The sequence below is a fragment of the Mus pahari genome, chromosome 10 (genome assembly GCF_900095145.1).
Source record: "Mus pahari chromosome 10, PAHARI_EIJ_v1.1, whole genome shotgun sequence".
Taxonomy (NCBI): Eukaryota; Metazoa; Chordata; class Mammalia; order Rodentia; family Muridae; genus Mus; species Mus pahari.
In genome coordinates, this window is record NC_034599.1 from 65,429,345 (window position 1) to 65,437,495 (window position 8,151).

The 8,151-nt window shown below is 41.1% G+C and overlaps 2 non-coding genes across 2 annotated transcripts; one reads left to right on the forward strand and one right to left on the reverse strand.

Moving 5' to 3' along the window:
* The first annotated feature begins 1,762 nt into the window (after positions 1-1,762).
* Positions 1,763-1,868, forward strand: LOC115064849. Its single transcript, XR_003844681.1, has one exon. It is a non-coding gene; the product is annotated as a U6 spliceosomal RNA (small nuclear RNA).
* Positions 1,869-5,722: 3,854 nt separating this feature from the next.
* LOC115064979 lies at positions 5,723-5,829 on the reverse strand. Its single transcript, XR_003844780.1, has one exon. It is a non-coding gene; the product is annotated as a U6 spliceosomal RNA (small nuclear RNA).
* Positions 5,830-8,151: the final 2,322 nt, after the last annotated feature.

The window sequence follows — 8,151 nt, forward strand, 5'->3', positions numbered from 1 at the left end:
CCATGTTTTTTTGTTTTTTTTTTAATGGTATTATAATTTTTGTTTTGTTTTTTCTTTTTCTTTTCTTTCTTTTCTTTTTTCTTTTTCTTTATTATTTCTTTCTTTTTCTTTCTTTTTTTTTTTTTTTTTCTAGACAAGGTTTCTTTGTATAGCCCTGGCTCTCCTGTAATTTACTCTGGTAATCAGAATGGCCTCAAACTAAGAAATCTGCCTGCCTCCCAAGTACTGGGATCAAAGGCATGCACCTCCACTGCCTGACTGGTTTTGGCTTTTCAAGACAGGGTTTCTCTGTGTAGCCCCAGCTGTCCTAGAATTTGCTGGAGACCAGGCTGGCCTTGAACTCAGAGATCTGGGCTGCAGGAGTGAAAGCTGAACTAGAAGCCTCCAAGGATGGTGGTCCACACAAGACATGGATAGGGACGTGGCCAGCTGTATTCTGGGAGGGAGGGTGTGGACCCCTGTCCTCCAGGCTAGGTAGTGACGAAGCAAACCATACACCTTTGTCCTGTATTGTGTATTGCTTTGAGCGCTTGGCTGACACAACCAGAATCCTTTGAGAAAGAAGTTGGCATTGGGTGATAGCTGTGAAAATGACTTCAAGCTCAATGGCCTGCATCCGGGAAAAAGAGACATAAATGAGAGAGAAACCATGAGGCAGAGCATGAGGAAAAAGAAGTGACCAGAGCCTCACAGGCACTCCAGAAGCTGGCCTTACCAGATGCAGAGTTTGAAAACAAGGTTTGCTGTTGTCTTTAGGGAACAAACAAACAAATAGAACAACAAAAAAAGGAAAATTTAGCAGGAAGCCATGAACTGTATTTTTTTTTTGAAACAGCAACATAGCATATTTGCAACACAAAAATTCTAGAAATCAAGAATTATAATACCATATCTGGCACTGTGATGCAAGCCTTTAATTTCAGAACAGGAAAGCTTCTCTAGGCTTCTTAGTTTCTCGTTTGCACAGACTCTGGAAAAAACCTGCTCCCAAATAGCCCACTTTGGGTGCTAGATCTAGATCGTGTCTTATTTCTAATTCCAACAAAATTACAAGATGTTTCAGGATTTTTACATCTCTTTAGTTATCTGCAGTGGGATAGCAAGTACCAATTATCTAGCCCAGATGTTCTGCCTGTGTGGTCTTCTCCTAAGGAATTATGTATGCAATTTCGAATGTGTGCTGATGTCTCAGTTTTATATCTTTGTCCCCATCTTGCCGATTCTGTATCTCCACCCTGTTATTTCATGGGAACTCCAAGCTCAAAGAGGCATACAATCAGATTTATCTCTATGTGTCATTTGAGTCTTACATCCAAAGTTTTAGCTTATGCATTATTTTATTTATGTATTTATGTATATATATATATATATATATATATATATGAGTATTTGCCTGCATTTATGTCTGTGCACCATTTGCATACCTGGTACCCACAGAAGTCAAAAGAGAGTATTGAATCCCTTGGAACTAGATGTGGGTCCTCTGCAAGCACAGCCAGTGTTGAGCGGCCTCTCCAGGCTTACTACTGTTGTTGTCATTGTATCAGGTAGAATCTTGCTGGGCATTCTCTGGCTGGCCTGAAACTCTATTTATAGACCAGGGCGGCCTTGAACTCAGAGATCTGCCTGCCTCTGCCTCCCAAATGCTGAGATTACCCACAAAACAACAAGATTTAAATGAAAAATATACAAACAAGTGTTGTTAGTGATTTTATCTCTGCTATTGATCACTGACAGAATAACTTTTGAAACCAGTACAGTTGTGTTCACTTCAGCAGTACGTATGCTAAAGTCAGATTGATACAGGGAAGATCAGCATGGCCTCTGTGAAGGTTGATGCACAAATCCATGAAGTGCTTCATATTTTTTTTAAATTAAAGTTCTAGAAAAGTCTACAATATTAATCAACCTGACCTACATCCAGTAACAACACATTCTCACCAAGGCAGCAGTATATACATACCAAATTACATTATACTCCCACCCATAAAGCAAATGCTTATACATCTAGAATAAATAGATTTATGTAAAAATATGGATCAAATTAGATAACAAAAAATATTTAAAAACTCTTCTACAAATAACTGGAAGCTAATTTTAAAAAACACTTTTAAATACCCAGGTCAAGGAAGATCAGAAAAGAAATATATTTTTAGCTGAATAGAGATAAAACCGCAACTATTAAAAAATTGTGGCATGCCATTAAAGTGGTGTTCTCAGAGAAAATTATAGCATTAAATATTTATATTGAGAAAAAGGAGGCTTTAAAGTGAATGCCCTATGCTTCCATTAAACAGAAAGCAAGCAGAAGGGAAACTGTAGACCCTCGGTGGCTCTTGGCACAGGCTGTGCACCCCACTCAGCTGACCCATGAATGCCCTGGTTAGACATGAACTTGTCCAGAGGACAGGGTGATGGCTCAGTCAGTAAAGCTCTTGCCATGTAAGCATGAGGGTTTGCATTTTTATTTTTCTTGATGGAATAAGAAGACACAGAGGGCATCTTGCAATAAAGCTATCCAACAGCAAAGGCATGCCTTTTTGTTGCCCCTATGATTCTGGGGACGGATTCCAGCATCACCCACATGCTAGCTAGACAAGCACTCTGCCGTCGAGCTACAGTCTCAGCCCAAGACATTTTTAGTCTAAGTTTTCTGTTATGTTTATTTGTTTCCTGGGCTCAACAGGAGTGACACAGCGAGCTTGCAGAGGTCAGAGAACAACCTGCAGGAGCTGGCTCTCTCCTTCTACCAGAGGGGGATCTGTGGGGTCAAACTCAGGATGTCAGGCTCCGCAGCAGTCACCTTTACCTGCTGAGCCATCTCACAGGCCTCTTACATTTTTATTTTGAGATAGGGTCTCACTATATAGTCATTCTGAAATTCACTATGTACACCAGACCATCTGGGTTTGTTTGTTTGAGACTAGATCTTGTGCTTCCCAGTGTAGCCCTCACATCAGCTAAGAAGACCTTGGTCTACTGATTTTCCTGCTTCTGTTTCTTGAGTGCTAGGATTAGTGGTATGAACTACCATGTTAGTGCTGGGGATAGAACCCAGGGCTTCATGGATAACCAGGTAAGCACTTAGTAATTGAACTGTACCCCTATCTCACCCAGCCCAAGGCATCTTTCCATTCTTAGTAGACCCCGAGAAATATCCCACTAATATTGATTGTCTGTTTTTATTAGTTTTTTAAATAACAAGCAAGGTGCGTTCTCACTGAAATGGTAAGGCTACTGCCAGTTACTGATGGCAGAACCCCTGCCCTGGAACTTAAGATCTGCCTGCCTCTGCCTCCTGCACTGGGGGATTAGAGGTGTGCCCACCATGCCCTGCACTGTCACTGATTCTTTATTGGTTTTGTTTGACATTTCATTAACTTCTACTCTTATTTATTCTCCATTTGAAACATTAAAATATTATTTTTGTTTTTCAAGAAGAGCTCATGTTATGTATAAGCAGTATTCTTGGTACATAAGCACACACAGTACAGACTCCAAGGGAGCTGCTATTCTGCCTCAGTTTACCTACCACAGAGTTTATGAGCCCAGAAAAAAAAATGCCTTGCTACCTCTCTTGCTCCTTAACTTTGGTCAGAATATCAACCCTGTTGGTGTTCCCTCCTCAGCTCGCTCACACTCACATCTGAATGTGTTTCCTAAAACATGCATGATCATAAATCATGTCACGGCCACCCATTATTTGCTCCACTCCATCAGCTTCGCTTTCTTCTTTTGTTTTTTCATGCTTTGGTAACTCAGAAAGATTCCTGCTATGCTTTATGCCACACTAGACTCAAACTTCCAAATTCGTTCTCTGTTTTTATCGTTCTGTTGTTTGCTTCTTCAGCGTCTTGTGACTGACTGATACGGACTTTGGTGCGGTGATGGAAGGGTCTGGAGACTCAGGCTCTCCAGAGTCACTGTATATAATAAGGTCTTTACACCTGGGGCACGGGGGCTTTACATCTAAGATGACTGCCATCATAACTAGCAATAGCCTTACCATCTGAGCTAGAACTCAACTTGCTTGTTATAAAAACAAAACAAAACAATATTGCCTACAGAGCAAGTTCCAGGATAGCCAGGGCTACACAGAGAAACCCTGTCTTGGAAATGAATGAATGAATGAATGAATGAATAAATAAATAAATAAATGTATCTAGACCAGGCATAGTATCACACTCCTTTAATCCCAACACTCCGGAGGCAGAGGCAGGTGGATCTCTTTGAGTTAGAAACCAGTCTGATCTACAAAACAAGTTCCAGGACAGCCAGGGCTGTTACACAAAGAAACCCTGTCTCAAAAAATGAAATAAACAAAACAAAAAGAAAAATAAAAAGGAAAGAAGGAAAAGAAAAGAAACAGTGAGCACCAGCCCTGACTCTACAAGGTCAACTGAAGAGCTTGGTCACTGGCTGTGCTGTGCAGGAAGAGCAGAGAAGGAAGGACTCGCTGCTGTCAGGAGTAGGATGGAAGACAGCAGCACAGATCAGCATGTTTGTTTGTTGGTTGGTTTTTAACTTTAGGTCCAAATGGCTTTGTCAATGGATTTTGTAAAATATTTAAGGACAAATTACACTAACTCTATATAATCTCTTTCTAGGAAATAGATGAGTGTGTGCCTCAACTTCTATGTCTCACATCAGTCCAAAACTAAAACCAAAACTAAAGATCAGAAAAGGAAATTTTATAACACTCCTCATGCAGATACAAAAATCCTTAAGATTTTCAATGATGGCCAGGAACTCAGGCCACCCACAAAAGCCTAGGAGTCTGGCCACATCAAAGTCTGGATTAGATGCTGGGCAGTCGTGGCATATACCTTTAGTCCCAGCACTTGTGGAGTTCTCTGTGAGTTTGAGGCCAGCCTGATCTACAGAGCAGTTCCAGGACAGCCAAGGCTACAACAGAGAGACCTTGTCTTGAAAAAAAAAAGCAAAAGTCAATATCATAGTCAGTCACAAGGCACAACACCACAAGAATATCCTAAAAATAGAGAAGGGCTTTGCAAGTTTGAGCCCAGTGTGGACCAAAGTTCAGTTCTATCATCCATGTCAGAAGGTTCATAACCATCTGTGATTTCAGCTCCAGTGAATACAATACTCATTTCTTGACTTCACAAGCACCTGCATTCACATGTACAAACCCACACACAGGCAAATATATATACACTTTTAAAAAAAATCTTTAAAAAAGATTTTAACTAATGAAACACAGTGATATACAAAGAAATTATGTATCATTACCAACTGTGTTTATCATAGAGCACATGCTTAAATTCATTTTTTAAAAAAATAACCCATTTAGGCTGTTCATATTGAAAAGTTTTATAATTATTCCAATAGCTTCAAATACATTATTTGCTGAAATTCAACAGCCACTCATGTTAGCTCACAGTAAACTATGAGTTTAAATGATTCTCAAAGTAAGGTGCTTTAGAGATCGTCTCAGTGGTTACAGGCACTGGCTCCTCTTGCAGAGGACCTGGGTTCAGTTCCCAACATCCAAATATCTACAACTCCAGTTCCAGGGTACCTGCCACCCTCTCCTGTTTTCCAAAGGTACCAGGCACACACAAGGTGCATAGACACATATTGGGCAAAACAACCACACACATACAAATTTTAAAGTTCTTTTTTTTTTTTCTTTCAGAGAAAGGGACTATACTTTTATTAGGGAGGCAACAGTCACCAGGAGACAGTGGCCATCTTTCTAGGAAAAAATATGGAGCGCTTCACAAATTTGCGTGTTATCCTTGCACAGGGGCCATGCTAATCTTCTCTGTATCGTTCCAATTTTAGTTTATGTGCTGCCGAAGCAAGCACAAAGTTTTGTTTTGTTTTGTTTTGTTTTCTTAAAAGAGTTGAAAAACTAAGTCCTCAAGCTGATCTGCAAGCTGCCAACTTCTGAGCTTGCCACAGCTGCTGCACTCTGCCTCATGGCAGACTTCTGCAGTTATCCTCACAAGATCAAGACAGGAACAGTCCCCACATGGACGAGGGAGGGGCTCACAAGCCCCCTCTTCTAGGTGAGGCTATTGGCAGTTAATGGCTGCTAAGAAAGGGAGTCATTTAAGAAGGAAAAGTAAATTTGAGTTAGTGATAAGTTCCAGTGTGATTTTCACCTCCAGTGTAAAGGTGAACTGTAAATGATACTGCCTGTGTGTAAGGATGGAAGCTTTGAGCTTTCCTGGTTATACTCTCTTCAAACTCCAGTGGAGGTCATGAAGGAGATCACCAGGGATCTCAGCACAATAACAGTTTTTTAAATGTTTGGTGGTGAGCGGGCAGAAATGTGGCCCTCTGTCCTGCCCAATAGAGCTCTGAAATTCACAAAAAAAAAAAAAAAGAAAGAAAAAAAAGAAAAAAAAGAAAGGGAGTCATTTTCTCTGTGGGTGTGGTCATTTGTAGATTGCCAATGCTGCAGTGGATGGCCCCACCCTGGGGTGTATACAACCAGCACTAATTGAGGCTCAGTGTGCTGTTTTGAAAAAATGGGTAGGAGGCATGGAGTAGGGAGAGGTCCAAGAGAAGTAGGGGATGGATATAACTGAAATATATCAGACACAAGTATGAGATCCTCAAAGAATAAATAAGTTTAAGGGGTTGGAGAGATGGTTCAGCGGTTAGGAGCACAGAATACTCTTCCAGAGGTCCTGAGTTCAAGTCCCAGCAACCACATGGTGGCTCACAACCACCTGTAATGAGATCTGATGCTCTCTTCTGGTATGTCTGAAGACAGCTACAATGTACTTAGATATAAAATAAAATAAAATAATTTAAAAGGTCTTCAGGGGCTGGAGAAATGGTACAGCAGTTTATTTAAGGGCATTGGATGCTTTCTAGAGGACCTGGGTTCAGTTCCCAGCATGCACGTAGTGGCTCACAACCATGGGTAACTCCAGTTCCAAGGGATCTGATGCCCTCTTCTGACCTCCACCAGCACCAGGCATGCATGTGATGCAAATACATACATGCATAACATAAAAATAACCAAGATATGTTTAAATATAAAGATCTTCAATTAAGAAAAGATCTACAGCTGGGCGTGGTGGTGCATGCCTTTAATCCCAGCACTCGGGAATCAGAAACTACCCAGGTCCTCTTAACTGCTGACAGTATAATTGTGTTGTTAGAGACAAGTCAGTGTGTGTGTGTGTGTGTGTGTGGTTCCTATACTGACAAGTTAACGTGCGAGTGACTCTGTCTCTGTCTCTCTCTTTCTATTTGTCTCTCTGTCTCTCTATCTCTGTCTGTCTCTGTCTCTCTCTAGCCCTACCTGTGGAACTTTTGCACATTGTTCTAAGTTTTTTGCTATCCTAACATATTTCTAATGTCATGAAAATGTTTTTTTTTAGCCGGGCGTGGTGGCGCATGCCTTTAATCCCAGTACTCGGGAGGCAGAGGCAGGTGGATTTCTGAGTTCGAGGCCAGCCTGGTCTACAAAGTGAGTTCCAGGACGCCAGGGCTACACAGAGAAACCCTGTCTCAAAACAAAAACAAAAACAAAAATAAAAACAAAAAACCAAAACAAACAAACAAAAACCAAAAAAAGAAAAGGTCTACAAATAATATCTACTATACCTTACTGAAACTTTTTCCTCTAAGACTGGGAACAAAGAAAGTTGGGCATAACTTCTGCTATCAGGGCCTTTCTCTCCTTAGCTTTCTTTAATTAAAGGATATTACCCTCTGAAAGGATGCACCACCCTTTATCCAATCAGTCCACTTCACCCTGTTTCCCATCCATCCTGACCTCCTTCAGGATGAGTCTGTATTTGCTACTTTTTGCACGAGCATTTTAAAATTTTCTGGTAAGATTTATTGATTTTATGTATGTGAATATACTGTTGCTCTCTTCAGACACATCGGATCCCATTACAGATGGTTGTGAGCTACCATGTGGTTGCTGGGAATTGAACTCATGACCTCTGGGAGAGCAGTCAGTGCTCCTAACCACTGAGCCACCTCTCCAATCCCCTAGCATTTGTGATAATTCGTTAAGAGATTACGAAAGTCAGGCAGTGGCGGTGCACACCTTTAATCCTAGCAATTGGGAGGCAGAGGCAGGCAGATCTCTGAGCTGAGGTTGGTCCTCATAGAGAGTCCCAGGATAGCCAAGGTCATACAGATAAACCCTGTCTCAGA